General features: G+C 36.8%; 1 protein-coding gene across 2 annotated transcripts in view; it reads left to right on the top strand.

Moving 5' to 3' along the window:
* Positions 1-17,807, top strand: part of ephb1 (EPH receptor B1) — a 173,535-nt gene that overhangs the window by 77,880 nt on the left and 77,848 nt on the right. The gene's annotated exons all lie outside the window — the stretch shown is intronic.

Here is a 17,807-nt window from a genome sequence, read left to right as displayed (position 1 = left end):
GCCATTGTAAAACAGTGACAAAGTCAAAAATGCATACCTAATGTGGGTGAATCTTTTGATAGGACAACTGTTAGTCAGGCACTCTAAATCTGGTGTATTTTGAAGGGTGGATAGAAGAAAGAGGTCAGAAGTCATCCGTTGTTGACTAAGCAAACGACAAACATGCTATAAAACACGTTTGTTCCATAGCAAACATGTGGAAGCAGATGTTCAGGGTAGATGAGATTTACTTCCAAATACATGTCTCACTTTACTAAAAATCACATTAACACCACATCCTATTCTTTAACGAATGTCAGCCTTTTTGTACAACCTACTTCACAGATGGTGCGAGCTTTGAATTTGCCTCAGCAAAGTGTGTGAAAATGAAGTTACAAGAAATAGATAATAACTGGAATCCCAGGTGAAGATTAATGTGGGTTTTTGGTTCAAGTTGTTGGTGAGGGGGTTTTGTGTGTGCCCTCCATTGCACCTCCAGACTGTGCACCTTGTTATTTCAACGCTCTCACAAACACACACACAAACAGAAAATTTGCTCAAGGTGTCTGGCGATTATATGGGTGGCTTGGGGCTTGCAGTATTGGTTTGGCCTGCCTCGGGATGTTAGTTGGAGAGTATGTGGAGCCCAGATAAGATTGATTGACGCCCATCTGCTGTGATCAATAAACAGATATAAGAATGCTACATATCTACAAAGCACATGGTGTGTGACTGTGTCCACTGTATCCTTCCAGAATTATTTTGTTTCCTAAGCAAAATAACGCCTAATACTGACTTACAAGATTGAGTGGCACTTTATATAGAGAGTAAGCTGTATGCAGTGCCACGATGTAGTTATTTAAATCAGGAATTTTGTAGTAAAAATAATTTATATTTGTAGAATATATTTATTCTTTGCAATTTCCTTTTTATTCTTACTTTTCAGTATTGTTTTTCTAAACCTTTTAAATAACAGAAAACCACATATTAGGTTTGTTTGCCAAAACATTATTGTGCGCTTTTCATTTTGGAGCCTTTGCTGTATAATGCAAACATGTGTGTACAGATAAGGTTGCCCCAGTATATTTAGAGCTCCAAAATCTCTTTGATATGCATAGACCATCTGATGTTGTTTTGCTAAGTTCACAGAGCTAGTTGATTTTGTTCCGCCTATATTTTTGCCTTGCAGCAATACGGGCCCAGGTTTGAATCTGAGTTTGGGGTATTTCTGCATGGATATTGCATGTTCTATCTCTGAAGGTGTTGTTTTTCACTAGTTACTCAAGCTTACTGCCTTGATCCAAAACCATGACAAGGTTAATTGGTTTCTCCCTTAGGTATAAATGTTTGCGTGGGTAGGTGTTTATGTCTATCTATATGTTGCGCTGTAATGGACTGGTGACCTGTCCAGTAAGTACCCTGCCTCTTGCCCAATGACTGCTTTAAAAAGGCAACCACACTCCCACCACCCTGCTAGGATAAACAGCTATAGACAATGTATTTATTGTTCTATTAAGCCCCATGACACATAGAAAAATACATATTCCCTATTTGGAGATTGGGGGAGTTATTACTGCACTGCTATAGCTTTATTCTAACCTGAGTAAAATCCTAATAAAAAAACTCCAACTTCCACATAGCAAATGTGCAATAAAAACAATATACATTTAAAATGTAGAATGTACTGCCCGTCGTTGTCACTCATAACCATCTTGCTCTCTCGAGATTTGCATGAAGTCTGTTTCAACCTCATCTCTCTGAGAGTACCCCTCCAGCAAGAGCAGTCACTCCCATCTTACACTCTGCAGTATGTTTATGGACTTGTAATCAATTATTAAAAATGTATCATAAAAATACTTCAGCAAGTGGAGTACTGAGGGACACCAGTCAATTGTTGTGGGTGTGCGGAGTGCTTTATCGGTTTCTTTCTCTTTGGTATAAATGCAAAAAATGAGTATATATTCATCCATCTATCCATCCATTGCTGGTGCTGTTAGTGGCTGAGAGATCAGATACACCCTGGACAATTCACCAGGTCAATTCTATAGCAATACAGACTGAAAATCAAGCACTCACATTGCTTAGTTTAGTACCACTAAGTTAATGCATGATCTTTTGTTTTTTTCTATAGTTATTATCAAAGGAAGAAAAAATACACAGAAATCCAATGGATTACATCTAAAATATGCACATTTCACAGAGCTGTCTGATGGTGCTGGATATTGCTTTGAACACAAAACGACACTGTAGTTCTAAAGAGCTCAGATAACAAATAAAAGACTGAAATTATGTTGCTTCTGTTTTGACCATCGCGCAATTTGTTATAGTATTTTGAAGTATTTCTACCATAATTTACTATACAAGCCATTACTTTTTTTCACAAGCTTTGAACACTGCGATGGGGCTAAAATACAGGTTTCCGCCAATGAGTTTCTAAAGGCTGGTCGGTTGCGTGATGAAGACAGCACAAGCTCGAGAGCGAGACGAAAGTGTTATTGAGAGCAACAACAAAAGAGAGACTGAGGAAGTGTGTGAGGCCAGGGATGTCTGCGGGATATTATCGGAAGGCACACACAAAAAACATCACCGCACCTGACCCACATGAACAGTACCACATGTCCAGTGCACATCATGCACAAAATCAGCACAATTAACCTGACCTACACAAATATGCCCTGCCAGTGCCATGTGCATAGTGCATAAAAACAGTGCATCTGATCCATGCAAGGTCCAACATGCACGATATAATAAAGTGCGGCCTATATTTAGGTGCACTCTAAGTATGGAAATATTTATAGCAACAGTTCACTGTGGAAAAGTTTATTTTTCATTTTTAGTTTTTTTCAAAAGGATAAAGACAACTCTGTTACTGTTGAGTGTGTGAAAACAATAACTTGCTGAAAAAACATAAAATTTGCATGTTGGCTGACCAGTTAATAGTAAAATAACTGTATCTAAATGGACAATGACACAATTAGACTGTAAAAGAGGAATCCATTTAATGCCTAATCAAGATGCAGTGTCTTATAGATCTTTATATTCATAAGAAAAAACGTTCTGTCCTTCTTAAATATGCATGTCCTTTGTCAGTGTAGTACGAGAACACATGTTGGTACCTGATTGCACTTTTTCTCATGTATTAATTAGTGACATTTAGTGTGATGGGTATTTGTGGTACCTGCTGTCAGCTAGGCATAGAGGCCATGTCGCGATGTTGTGCTGTGCAACAATGGTGCCAGCATGCCACCCTCATTACCAGCTCCCCAGCTCCCACACAAGCCATTTGGGTATGCCCTTCTCTTTTCTGCCTCTGCATTTCCCTTGCTCTCTCCCCCCCTTCAGCAATGTAAGCAATCTGCTAAATATTTTATCACCTCTCTGTTAAATTGAGCAGAGACACTCCCAACAGCACCCTGCCACCTTCGCCACTGCAAAGCTTGCCTTGAGTGCATGTGTCATGTTCAAGTCAACCACTTCAGAGTTGCTGATGGTAATGGGTTTGATTAAGGCTTTTTGTAATTGCTGTTGTGGGGTCTGACTGGGTGATTGATCGAATTGCATTGACTGTGTTTACTTTATATGATCTGCTCATGTAATCATTGATCATTTTAATGATTTCTTGCTTCCTTAAATCACTCATTAAATTCAAGGATAGGGCAATTATTTACATTTTTTTAAATCTCAATGGTGACACAATTTGATTCACATTTCTGTACCCTAAGATAAGACCTACTTGATACAGCAAAATTATTTAAGGCTTTGGCCTCCATTTAATATAGTCTTAGCACTTTTTACTGTGGGGGGCTTAATTTCCCTTGAACCTATAAACTACTGTACTTCAGTATACATAGTTTGAAGTTTAATGTGTGGTTCTTTGCTAAAGTGTTTACCAGTCCAGTTCTGGGATCCTCCCTTGTGTGTTCTATATTTCTTTTCTGCTTTAATCACCAAGCAGGTGATTTAGATCAGAGAATCAGCTCCTTTGAATCAGGGGTGTTATGCTGTCAGGGGCACACCCAAAACAAGTTTTTGTTTGTTTTTTTTAATTGTTTCCCATTCTTAAAACTTGTTTTTGGTTCCTGTGTTAACCTAAGAAGAATATTTTATGGCATTGCATGGCAGTTTGGAAGTGAATTAAATTCAGTTCAGTCTATTTGAATCACCTTACTCCTGGTCAAGCCTCATCACCATGGAGACAAAGCTTGTGCTCTTTGAATGCAGCAGCCACACCCAAAAGGGCCAGGCATGTTAAGATCACAGTCTTTCATTTAAAAACTGTTACCAGGCAGAGTTACATAACACAGTGAAGAAACTCTGCCAGCAGAAAAAAAAAAAAAAAAAACATACATGGGAGTGTAAGTTCATACCATCTGAAAAAAAATGTGGCAGAAGAAAACAAAGCAACAAGATACTTTTGCTAGGGGTATTAATCTAAACAGAGAGATGTTTTAAGGAGGAGCAGAACCTAACAAGAAACCAATATTTTTTTTAAGTGTTAGAGCAGTGTGTTAAGTAAATGCAGCTCAATGTCTGAGAGAGAAAATAAAAACATCTTACACTTAAATTTAAATTGTATTCCCATATGTTTTGGATGAAAGAAAGAAATTAGCATATTTACAAAGCAAAGAAAATTGGTGGTACTACATAAAGAACTTTACTGCACAAACTGGAAGCTGTCAGGCAAATAAGGTGCTGTTCCCTTGATCCTTACAATATTTTTTAAACCTCTTTAAAATAATACTAAACCTCTTTAAAATAATACTGTGATAATAATACTGTGATTAACTGTGCTGTTTAAATGGTGCACTGAGACCTAACAATACAAGTATGGATCTTTTTGTGCCCTTTTGGGTCCACGAGAGCACAATCGGTGCCATTAACAAGTTCTGTCTCTTTGAAGTGATGAGTTCAAAAACTTCACTGAAAGTCTTCAAACAAGATATTGAAGTCTAAACGCTCAGACAATTGATTAGCAACTTCTCTCAATAATTTTAGATAAGAAAATTGAATTAGATAAAGGTCTGCAATTGATTGGGATGGAATGAGAGCCAGGGTTTCATTCCCATCACCTTTTAGACCTCCATAAAACAAAGACAATTTTTACTGCCTCTGATTTTTTAAAATAAATGTGAACTATATTTAAGTTAAATATATATATATATATATATATATATATACTGTACTGTCTAATCTCACAGTTTTTCCATTAAATTTTCCATCAGCCCACCACTGTGTGCTTTGATAGTCCATCCATTCAATGCTATATCTATGATTATGGGTTTATATAGTTGGGTATTTACATAATCCCTCATCCAATCCGTACTATAGATCCACAAAGCAATATGAATCCTCACTTGTGTATTTTTTTCTCACTGTTAGACTCCAGTGGGTTTTTGACGTGTGAGTGCATTAATATAACAAATATTCAAATAACTTTATTTAACATTCTGCAGGATGACAGTGGCAGTAGGAGATTCGCAGCCCATTGAACAAGTGCACATCCCTGGACTAAGTGCCGATTCATCATGAATGCCTTACTTCTGTCTAACGACTGCAATCATGTGGCACACACACACAAATACACACACACACACAAAAAATAAACATATTACTTTCTCTGTGTCTGCATTTTTAAAACATTTTTAACCCTAGCATAAAACTATATAAATCTTTAAATACACTCCTATTTGGTTCATGCTCATGAACATTTATCAGCTGTTGTTTTTTTTTCTTCTCCACTTAAAACAAATCCCACAGAAAAAGATAATGCTTTTAAATCACAAGCAAACATTAAATCCCCTCAGCAGACTTTCATTTATTTTTGCTTTAAAGTTTGTCTGCAACTTTTTTCTTCTGCAATTTCTCCTCCAATTAGGTTTTTATTACTTCTTTGTACATCTCATCAGAGTGCAAAGGATCTGACAGGGTGGGACCCTCAAAAACCCCACAACCTATTAGAGCTAATTCCAGCCCATTTAGCCTTGTCTACTTCTGTTTCACTGAGTTTGCTTCATTTGCAGGGAGGCATCCATGTGTACTCTGCATTACACAACAAAACACACACACTAGCATCCACTAAGTCACCTTGAAGCCCAATTAAGTAAGCATCTGACTCTTCCTGTTCCTATTAGTCTTACGGCAGTCAGGACCAGTGTGATGGGGACAAAATGGAGTAGTAAAAGCAAGAGACAGGGAAAGGCTAGACGAAAAGAAGAGGGTGAAAGACTTCTTGTTTCCATGGTTCTCAATAGGGTGAATTGGGAGGTGGGGGTGGAGAGCAGTGGTGAAAGAGCATGACCCAAACAAAAACTCTTTGAATTCAAGGCCTAGAGAGTGTTTATAATGACCCCAAACATAGATGCACTGCTCTCACTCCACTGACAGTCTCTAATGATGCAAAGGGAATCAAGAGATTTTGTTCACACATAAAAGACATACCTACCACAAACAGGACTGTTCTTATCCCCCGAGGAGGGGCACATAGTCCTACTCCTATTATTCTTTCCTCTCCTAGTATTTCTTTTCAATTTATGTCTTGTTCATAGACCTTTAGCCGCTTTCAGGCTGTGTACTTTCACCAAGCCTCCTCTTGTCATCTCTCACTTTGCCTTCTCTTCAGTCACAGCACTTTTTTTTCTAAGAGATGCCACTTTGACCTGACATCTCCTCCAGTCTATTTAGCCAAACCCCTGTCTTTTCTCTTTACTTGCTTAAGACTTATTCCTCGTGGTACAATGTTAGACTCTTCTCTCTCGTTCCCACTCCGGGGTGGGCTCTGGGGTTTTAAGGTCGGTCGGAAACAGGACAGTGCACAGCAAGACAAAGGACCCCAAACATTCACCAGATGGCTGGAGCCCTGAATAAATTGCCTACGTGAACCTTTGCTAGAACAAAACAAAAGCCTTTCATTGCGAGGGGTTCCGTTTCACCCCCTTACACCAGCTTTGACTCCCATTTATCGCATTGCTCACTTGATGCTTTTAAATTAAGATTGTGCATATTTAAAACACGTAAAACACATTACAACTAAAATTATTTTAAAAAGTTTAAAAGTTTCACAAAAGTTACTTGTAAAGTAAAATTTCAGATTGGATAGATCTGCCAGTATTTCTTCACATTTCACCCTATCCTTGTTCTTGTCTCTCCTTTCTTTGGAATACGTTTCAGCAGGTTGTAATGAGGAGAGATGGTAAACCTCTTCACTGATTTCTATCTTAATGTAGGAAGAACAAACATACTCTTTTTCTTTTGCTCCTTTTTGTTGACTCACTTTCTCATCAATGTCCTGCTAATAAAACATCCATATATAGAAGAACACATTTCAATTCTAGAGAAAGCTCTTATCCCTTCATAGAGGGTTTGCAATAATAGACATAAGTTAGTCAAGGTTAACCTGTGGTACATGTGGATAGTGAGCTAATGAGCATTGAATTGTAATTACGCTTGTCCCAAAATGCGCCTGCTCCTGACACCTGCAGATGCAACTAGACAACAAAACAGTTGAAAGCAACATGGAAGGAATCTTACTAAACAAAGATCAACTTGGATCTAAAATAGGTATTAAATGGTGGTGGGAAGTAACAAAGTACAAGTACTTAATGATGCTGGTTAAATTTATTTCAGCTCTAAGTATTTAATATCTAGGTGTTTTATGGGAATGTGGATTTTTCAGATCAATTTGAGAAGCAATTTTGATAGGTACACTTAGTTTTATTGTGTCATGTAGCACGGGGTGCTGGTCTTGATCTTGACTTGGTCACGGGTTAGGTGGTCTTGACTACAACACTACTACGTGGCTCCGTGGTTGCATGTCCTCCCCCACCCAACTTCTTTCCATCACCTTTCTGTTGGATTTCTTTCAAAATAAATGTCATTAGTGGCAAAAAAGTCAAGTTCATGCTACGTTAGGACAGGAGACAAGATGTTTCCATCCCTGAAGTTATGATGCCGAGAATCACATATCTAAGTCTAAACTGTCATGGAGAGTAAACACAATAAAAACATGCTTTATCTCACATTTATGATGTATTAAAATTAAATACAATAGGTATACTTAATGGTATTTTATTAGCGATTAGGTAATGCATTCAGCAAGTACTTTTACTTTTAATACATAAGTATTTTTAATAGCCAGTACTTGTTTACTCTTACTCAAGTAAAAATGTTAATGTGGTACTTTTACTTTTACTAGAGTACATTTTTGTCTGTGTATTTGTACTTTTACTTAAGTAAATTTTTTGTGTACTTTCTCCACCACTGGTATTAAACATGCCAATGTAAATTATAGTTTGCTATTTCTATGTGCTTTAAATTTATTCTAGCTGTTACAAGCTGATATGAGTAATGCACATATACAAAGAAATCAAAAATAATTAGTCCATAAATTACATTAGTAGTATTGTATAATAATGTTGAAGTATTGAATGTGTGAAGTAAATAATAGGAATGCATAAAAAGCAAATAATCTTTTTTTTCCTTCTTTTTTTAATGCAGAATGCAAATTGTATGACAGTGGGATATTCAAATAGATCAAATAGAAATAGAACTCGAAATATAGAACTAAAAATAATTAACTCTTTTGCCCCACTTGTCCGAGATAGGCTATTTCTGAAGGGGAGTTGTGCTGCACTAGCTGTGGTAGTTTGATAAGTGAAGGTACACTGTCAAGGATAACTACATTAAAGCAGAGCTGTATCAAAAGAAAATGTATTAATGGTACAGTTTGAAAAAAAAACAACCTTTTAGATTAGAGAACTTGACAGACAAGCACTGTGCATTTTCATTGTTATCTGACAATGAAAATGCAGTCGTTGGGTCCAAAATTGTGTTTGGGGCAATTTTTTTGCTTTTAATGTAATCCAGCTTTTAACCCAAAGTTTCAGTCTTGCAGTTTTGTGTAGTGTGTATCATTGTTTGAAGTCAAAGCAGCATCTAAGCTCTCTAAATATCTTAATTTTCTTCTGTGGCAAGCCTGCTGTTACCATGTGCATGTGTATCTGCACCCACACACAGTTCCCATCACCTCTGGCTAAACTTTGCATGTCCAATTTCATAACCTAATCATGTTTGCTATAATCCTTGCACACTTGAAGCAAACCACATTAGAGTTCCTCAGTAAATGCTCCCTAAGTGTCCCTGATTAAACTTATGTGAAAAATGAAGTCTGTGTAATTTATGTTATGACACCAGGCATTATCCTAAACCATCTCAGCTCCTTATAACCAGAAGGTCATATCAAACACGTCACCCCAGCCTCCACAATATGCAATTATCCAGCAATTAGACACCTCCCATAATCTGCATTTCACTATGTCATTGTGTGTAATTACATGTTTTCATTGGTGGTTAACTCAGTCTATATTTTTCAGCATTGAGTCATGTGGTTTTGTAGAAACCAGAAGAAAAGTCTTATTTAAGACAAAGACTCTCTGAAGTCTAAGGGAAAGGTTATTGATCATCATGTACTGTCTGAGAAAAACCTTACTACTGTCATTTTCACTCAGAGCTTCTTCTATAATGCTACAAAATAGGCACCATCATTATACCACTGTTGCTCACCTTGCTTGGTGGTTACAAAGGCAGCGCAATAGTATAGTGATGGTGGCTTTCATGTAGCAGGCCAGTGTTAAATAATTAGATAACTAAGAACAGTCTTGTACATGCATACAGAAATCAATTGTTCATACTGATTTAGCTCAATGGTTAAGAAATTTAGTATAATGTCACTACTTAACCACTGCCTGCTAAAATCACTCTTTCTTACAGATTGTTTTGGCTCTCAACAGGTATTCTTAGGACATTGTGACAGTAGTTAGATGATTGTGAAGCCCACTCACATAAACGTGAATAAATATAGATACATTCTTTTTCTTTACCTCTACTGCTTAGGTAAAGAAAGTAATGTGCACATGTTGATATCATGGTTGTCTGCTTCTGTACAATAACAAATTGAATCTGTCAAATAAGAATTATGTTTTTTTTTTTTTTTCCTATTTCACAAGCTCTATTTTTTTGCTACAGAGATTCCCCATTCATTAGGCTTTCCCCATTTCTATAAACTCTAGGTATGAAATCAGCTGCTATTGTTTTTTATAAAAAAAGTCTCAATGTGTTATTAGTAGATGAAGTACTGAGCCCATCCATATCTTTTTCAGGCATTTATGTGTACAAGACTTATAAATGCCGAGACTGAACCATCTTTTCTGACCAAGCTCTGATGTAGTAAAAATATCATGACACAACAATAATCACAAATTTCTTTTTTATCATGTAGAATAGATACATGCTCTATATTAACATGCAATACAAAGAAGATAAAAAAATGTATATGGCCATTTTTTCTTAATCATTTTAGTGATGTAGAATCAATATAGTGCCCTAGGCAAAAACTCTACCTACACATTTTTTTAAAGATAAATCTCTTAATATTTTGACCTTTCAAGTGATTTTTCAGAAGTCTATGCATAGTGCTTACACATACAAAGTGTCTGGAAAAAATGTGATTTATCTTTGCTCTGGTCAAGAATACGTACAGCACTAGCCCACTTTACACTGTGTTAGTCTTTTGAGAGAGAATGATATCTGATTAGTTTGGCTATAGCCGACAAACAAATGGATTTGCTGTGTCTGGAATGTTCTCCTGGGGAGCTGGAAGGGCCGAGATAGAAAGACACTGCTTTGTGTTGGAGCCAGTACGAAGCATAATAAGACCCTTTGGGGAATGAACACAAAGAGAGATAGGGACACACAAAAAAAACATTCTTGTACAATGCATCAGTTTCTCAATTTCTTTCTTTTCCGCTCTGTCTACCCATCTTTCTCACTAAATTCCTTAATAACTTTTAAAATGGTTGACCCATCATTTGGTTGTTTGACTTTTGAATGTCCATTGAGTATTTTCACTAACACAAAGTTTATTGCATTTGCAAATACTCTTGAGACTCCCATAAACAGAACTCATACAAGTACACAAATGCAGGTGCACTTACACTTTTACCTTTGTGTGTAAGATTCACAAGCTTTCCGTCATGAATGGGCCAGTAAATCCTATTTCTTTCTGCCTTTGTTTCGAGTTCTATCTAATCTTTTTGCCTCTTTAATTCCCTATTTTCCACTGTTCTATTCTAAAGTGTTGCGCTAGGAGAGCAGTCACAGAGGGAGTGTGACAATAGAGGTATTAACCAAATGCATACTAAGCTTGCCTGTGTGGCAAAGCCACTGTGAGGCCTTAACACTCCCTAATGCCCTGTAAATAGGACTGCTGCTCCCCAAGAAATTCCTTAAGAAGCACTCAGACTGAGGGGTGTTCTTCCTGACTCTTGTGACCTGGGTCCTCATCGGCTGTCATTATGCGCACTACATTTTCAGAAGCGCTTAATCTGAATTGGATGCCCCTTCATTTTAGAAATTGTTTAAGAGCATGAAACTTGGCCAGTCAAAAGGCCCTGTCTTGAGGCAGAAGGTGCAGACTCTTCTAAACGCCAGTCTCTTCCTTTACTTTCTTGCATACATAATCCCCATTAGAATCAGATTATTGCTGAATGGAAAAGGAGACTGTTGGGATGTTGAAAAGATGCCCTGCACAACACTGCTCCCAGAGGAATACAAATGTGACAGACGTGGATGAATTTAAATCTGATTGAAAATAATAATAATAATTTTTAAAAATAGGTAAGAAGTTGCCTCGAGACACAAGAAATACTGATCCATCATTTACACTTCAACTGTAATTTATTCCAGTTTAAGGTTATGAAGATAGTTTACATTTCAATACTTTTGATGGTGATGGTGTGAAAATAATAATTTTTCTTAACATCTTTGTCAAGTAAACTTCACCATTTTGAGACTGAATGTTGAGAAAATAATATTGTATGCTTGGTCTTAGTGGTTTAGACATGTATTTCTCAGGCCCGTTCTTTTTCTTCCTTACTTAGTATATGTTTCTCTTTATGTAGTTTTTTTTTTATGTGCTCGCTGCCCCAGAACACCTTAATCCAGTGTGAAAGCAATTGGCTCTCTCAGATCTAATCAATAGAGGGCTAGGGCACCGAGCCAGGGGGAACATCTCTGGCCCCTGCTCAGCTACAATCAATTTAGAACCATCGATTCAGTGATTGAAATACAAAGAGCAGACGCACTGAACCGTACAGGTGCTTTAGTGTTTGGGTGCATCAACATGTTATATATCTCCCATTGTGAAATTTCTGTGTATTTATGTCTGTTTGCTTGCATGTCTGCTTGAAACTACACAATATGTACGCAAGGGTGTGTATTTTCCTACGGGTGTGTATGGATAGTATGATTTATTTTCAAGCCATCTGTAGTAAAGTGGGAATGGCATTTAATCTAGCACCTCTGAGAAGGAGCCAAAAAAAAAAAAAAATCACTCCTAATCCAATATGTCCTGCCCATGGAAGCTGTTTTAAAGGTGTGTGTGTGTGTGTGTGTGTGTGTGTTATGATGAACAGTGCAGTCATTTGTCTTCAAACCTTTCCTGTTTTTTTTTTTTTGTTTGTTTGTTTTGTTTTTTCTGTACGTGTCATGCACATTAATTTTACTAAACAAATTGGTGGACACTTGTGGAGAGGTCTTTCATGTACTGTAGTATAATTACAGTTAAGTCATTTTCAGATATTTGTGACTGTTTCCTGGGACGGTTTATGGGCAAACTCCACAACCTTTTATATGTTAAACTCTGTGATGGTAAAGGTAAAGGTAATTTTATTTATATAGCACATTTTCAGCAACAAGGCAATAGAAAGTGCTTTACAGGACTTAAAAAGAAATACAAACAAAATAACAAACCAAAAGAAAGCGCAAAAGAAGAAAAAGCTAATAATGTTGATCCAAAGTAACTGAACTAGATACTCCTATTCAGGGTTGGTAGAAAAGTATATGTAAGTATCCTCTGGTGTAATTCCTTTTCTGGTTTGGAAGAGTAGGAGTCTAAAAAGTAGTTGCTAAGGTAGTTTTTCTTGATTCCAAGTTCTACTGTAATCCCTGTTCTCGGTTGGTAGATAAGTATGAGTAAGTAAAATATGTTAGAAACCCACTTTTTTTTTCACCCAGTTTAATGAAACTGGAATTTCTGAATAAGTTTTGTTAGGACATGAAATATTATCATAACTAATGCATAGCACTTAATTTGTTAATATTTTAAAACATAAAATCTTCACATTCACGATTGATCAACAACTGTAAGGTGCAACAGTATTATGATAATACAAGTCTATTAAGATACATTATGAATTGGACAAATTAGTTAACTTTTATGTGTTGGAAGTTATGAGATTTATGATTTTTTAATACTAAAAGCATCAACTGCATTTGTCGTTTCAGAACGACCAAACAGTTTATTTAAACTGTGTTTTTTTTTATTATATTTATTGAAGGAAACAATGTCCAGTAATCCAAAGCAGTTTGTTTGAGTATTTGTTTGCACCAGGGCGGGGATGTATTATGTAACCTGTGTCAGTTTTGGGGGATTAGTCTTTTATTAAGAGGTTTCTTTTTCGCTGTAGCTACATAACAAAAAGTCTTTCATAGTCTAGTGGTTAAATATATTTAGGATAAAATTATCATCAGGCAGTGGAGTTAGCAGATCAGACTTATATTGGTATTCATGTCATATTTTTCATAAATCTATACACCTGCTTCTTTTTAAAGTCTAGTTCTGTTCTTTCATCAGCTGCTCCCCATGGCTGTCTGTCATCTACTCTCATCCTATTGAATGGCTTTCTATCTCCATCAATCCAGGAATGCATAAGGGCACATAGGTCCCAAAAGCACACACAAACATGCATTCTGTACACAACATGTGTGTGCCTGTTTCATACCTTTGGCATATTGACTATGTGATAAAGGTCAGCTCTGTCCAGATTTGGACAGGTGGGATGGGGCCGCTGTCCGTTATCACCCACACCATTACAGTGTGTTTGTCTGCATGTGTTTGTCTGGAGGGAGATACAGCTCACTGATAAGGTTTTGAAGAGGTCAGTCAGATGTAAATACGACATGGATATAGATGTGCGGTGGGTCTGGTCACCGTAAGAGAATCTCACAGATGCAGGAGCATTGCGTGCCAGGAAATGGAGTCAGCCTCTACTCATTCACGCAATCCTAGAAAATATTTGTTTAAGACATCCATCTGTTTTTGCAGTGTAGGAATGACATCTCTATTCATGTCATTCATCCATTAGGATTTTATGGTCTTGCCTGGTTATGTCAACAAAACTGTTGTTTTAGCATGCATGAAAGCACTCCCACTCAGGATCATGGATGGATCGGCCCACATTGGCTAATACAGATAGAAAAGTTGCTTTAAATACAGTTCATTAACCAGCCTTTTTTCATTCTCAGTTGCCTCTTGTTAGGCTTGAAATGACAACCCTCACAAAATATGCAATGAGAAATGACTGAATCACAGACAGCACACATATTGTGGGAATCTGACACCAACAATTTGAGTGACAAGATGTACTCTCGAATGCATTCTCACTTTGTTTTGCTCCTGCTTTCCATCTCTCTGTGTTTGCCTTTCTCTATATTGCCCTCAGTCCACTTACTTTAAACACCCACGCTTCCCATATAATTTGCGGGTTTTTTATCTTCTTTTGATGGAGCACATTTTATCATTAGTCACCATTAGGTATAAAAGCAACAACCAGTACAGGTAGAAGAATGTCTTTTTTTTTTTTTTACGGTCGTAATATATTTGTTTTTTATGGAAATTGAAGTCCGCAACCAGAGTTCTCAAAAATCCATAGTGTATTGCAACAATATTCTTTCCTCTTTGACATTTCCATTATTGTCACATTACCCTGTGTTCAAACTTTTGAGCTACAGCTGCCAAACTGGCATTTATGGGTATGTCTCAAACATCACATTTTGAAACACGGTGGACATAATCGTCAAACTGTACAGCCCTGGGCTTTTCAAGATTTTTTTTTATTCCAATATATTAGCAAGATTTAAAAAAGAAGAAAGCCAGTCAACATGTCCAACGATTTTATGTTTTTCATCACACAATATTAAAATATGTTGGTGAAGTCCAACTGTCCAACGTATTTTCACAAACACAGCATAACAACCACAAACTTGAATGTATTGTATTGGAATTTAATTTGATAGACCATCACCAAGTTGTTCATATGGTGAAGGTCAAAGTGGAGAAGTTTAAGTTTCTTGGGATCTTGTTCACAAATGATGGAAAAATGGAGCAGGAGATCAACAAGTGGATCGACCCAGCGTCTGCAGTGAAGAGGGCGCTGTCCCGGTCTGTCATGGTGAAGCGAGAGCTGAGTCAAAAAGCAAAGCTCTCAATTTACCAGTCGATCTGCATTCCTACTCTCATCTATGGTCATGAGCTTTGGGTCGTGACCGAAAGAATGAGGTCACAGCTACAATCAGCCTAAATTAGTTTTCTCCATAGAGAGATCTGGCAATATATATATATAAGAATGCATATTCAGATTAAATACATGATAGCATAAATGAGTTTGGTTACATGAAAATAGCAAACTGCCACGTGGATACATTTTAGTGATTTTACCTTTTTTCTTACCACACTTTGGCATTTATTAGCAAACTCTACATGTCGTGGGAAAAGTTAACATTTAAATACATTATTCTTTAATTTATTCCATTATTTAAATAGTTCCAAAAGAGCTTCAAGCCATAATTGTTATTATGTTAAATGTTAAAATGGCATGCAGAAAGGAACAGAACAGTAACAAATTAATTTTCATTTGTTCTGAGTATACCAGCAGATACCAGCTGTGCAGCAATCACTTGAGAGTCTGGTTTTGAATTGCAAAAAAGGACAAATTTGAGTCTGACAGACATGTTGGACAAATATCTTTTTTTATTTTCTTAATTAGCTCTCTGGGATCAGTATCAAACCAGTGGGCCAGCCTTGTTGGCTCATAACAGATTTTTGTCTATCCAAAAGAACAGACAAAACTGGTCAGATTAAAATGATGTAACTTGTGACTTTGTTGAAAATCTGAGCCTCAACAATTAATTGCAAAAACAAAATCAAAATTAAATCTACACTACTTAATATGACAAGATCATTAAAATAGTTATTCTTTAGCTCTTACTATAAGACAATTGTAATATTATGGTATTATATTTATCTCAGTAGAACTGTAATAAATAAGTCATCTTCCAGCTTTCGTTTTGATCTTGTTTTATTTAAATCCTAATTCAAAGTTTTTTCCATGCGTATGTTGTACTTTTCAACTGTATTTGTTGTACAATTTGTAAAATTTATTTCTGAATCATTATTCATGAAATAATGTTGTTTATCACACTGAAGGACATCAAAATGTATGAATCAAACAGATTCATGTTTCCAATTCTCAATTAACCATTGTCTATCATGGCTGATGAGGACCCATATGTATTTTCCCTTCCTTTCATATTACATTAAGAAAAGTGAAATAGATCACTGCTGCTCACCATTTAACTGTGAGCATTGGCGGGGACTTAACATTTTTGTTGATCTAATGACATTTTTCTAAAGTGAAATATGCAAGGATTATTTTCTCTGTACCAGGATTGCCAACAAATGTGGATAGCACTATATTTATCTAGAATTAGTTATTTGTTTGTTACTTTGGTCAGAAGACTTTACAGTTGAAACACAAGCTCTGAAGACTAAAAATGTTGTTGAGCAAAGCAATGGCCAAAGCACCAAAAAAGCGAGAGTGAGCGTCTTCAGTTAACTACTATAGATTAATTGATCTAGCCATAAAGTAAATGAGCTAGATCCATTTAAAAGGGGAATAAGTGCTGAGACGGAGAAAGCTAATGGTCTTTCCCAAATTCAAATGATAGTAAAGAAAAAGCTATTGCTTTTTCCAACATAGGGTTTATTCACTGCATTTGAAAAACCATTAACCACAGAGAATGACATGACACAGGAACAAATTTATGCTCACCAAAAATTAATTGCATATTTTTCTAAATAAAAAGTTGGGGTTTTTTTTCTGCTTCAGCTTCAGTTGACTTAAACAGTGAAGTTGAAGTGATTCAATCAAAACGGCAATTCCTGTGTGAATAAATAGAATAAAATCTGTCTTGATTTCACCATTCATCAAGCCTTCCTTGCCCCTTTTTGCTCTGTTAGTTGGTGGTGGGCAATGAGCCTGGCAGCCCCCTGTTAGGTTCTGATTACAGTGTAGATTGTAGTGCAAGCACATGTTACTGCCTGCTGAGAGCCGATATGTTTTGAAGGGCGGTTTTCTCTACTACCTTCCCAGCCAGGGATAGATTGGCACAGTGGAAGCTCCTAGAATACAAATACCTCCTCATCTTCACTGTCTCTCCCTGTCCTGCTCTGGCCTCTATTCTGTCTGAATTATATACTCAGTGCTTTTGCTTATAAATTCATAAACACACCTGAGCCAGTGTGCCAGACAGATCAGCTAACAGCCAATGAAATACTTAGATGTGAAGAGTCAATGCGGAGCTAAAATATTCTATAGCTCTCTTGATCGGTATTATGCTCAATTTATGCAGACACATGCACATGAATACATATACTCGAAGACACACAGCTCATAAAGGCGCTATCAATAAGCCCATTTTCCCAGTCGGCTGGTCTGTCATTGGCCGGCTGTTGAAAGGAAAAGTGTGGGCCAAAAAAAAAAAAAATGGCTGTGAGGTTACCATAGTAACTGCCTGCCCAGGGTGTGGGCTGTCTGCTAAATTGTTCGCTGGTTTGTTAAGGCTCACACACTCTAATTTGAGGAGAATGTGTCTTATTTAACCAGTCATTTAACAGTCTCAGGTTCTGTTGTTGGCAGTTAAATAGCTTCATATAT

The sequence above is a fragment of the Xiphophorus couchianus genome, chromosome 6, assembly GCF_001444195.1.
Source record: "Xiphophorus couchianus chromosome 6, X_couchianus-1.0, whole genome shotgun sequence".
NCBI classification, from domain to species: domain Eukaryota; kingdom Metazoa; phylum Chordata; class Actinopteri; order Cyprinodontiformes; family Poeciliidae; genus Xiphophorus; species Xiphophorus couchianus.
Note: the sequence above shows the minus strand (reverse complement) of the source record. Positions and strands in the feature narration are given on the sequence as shown.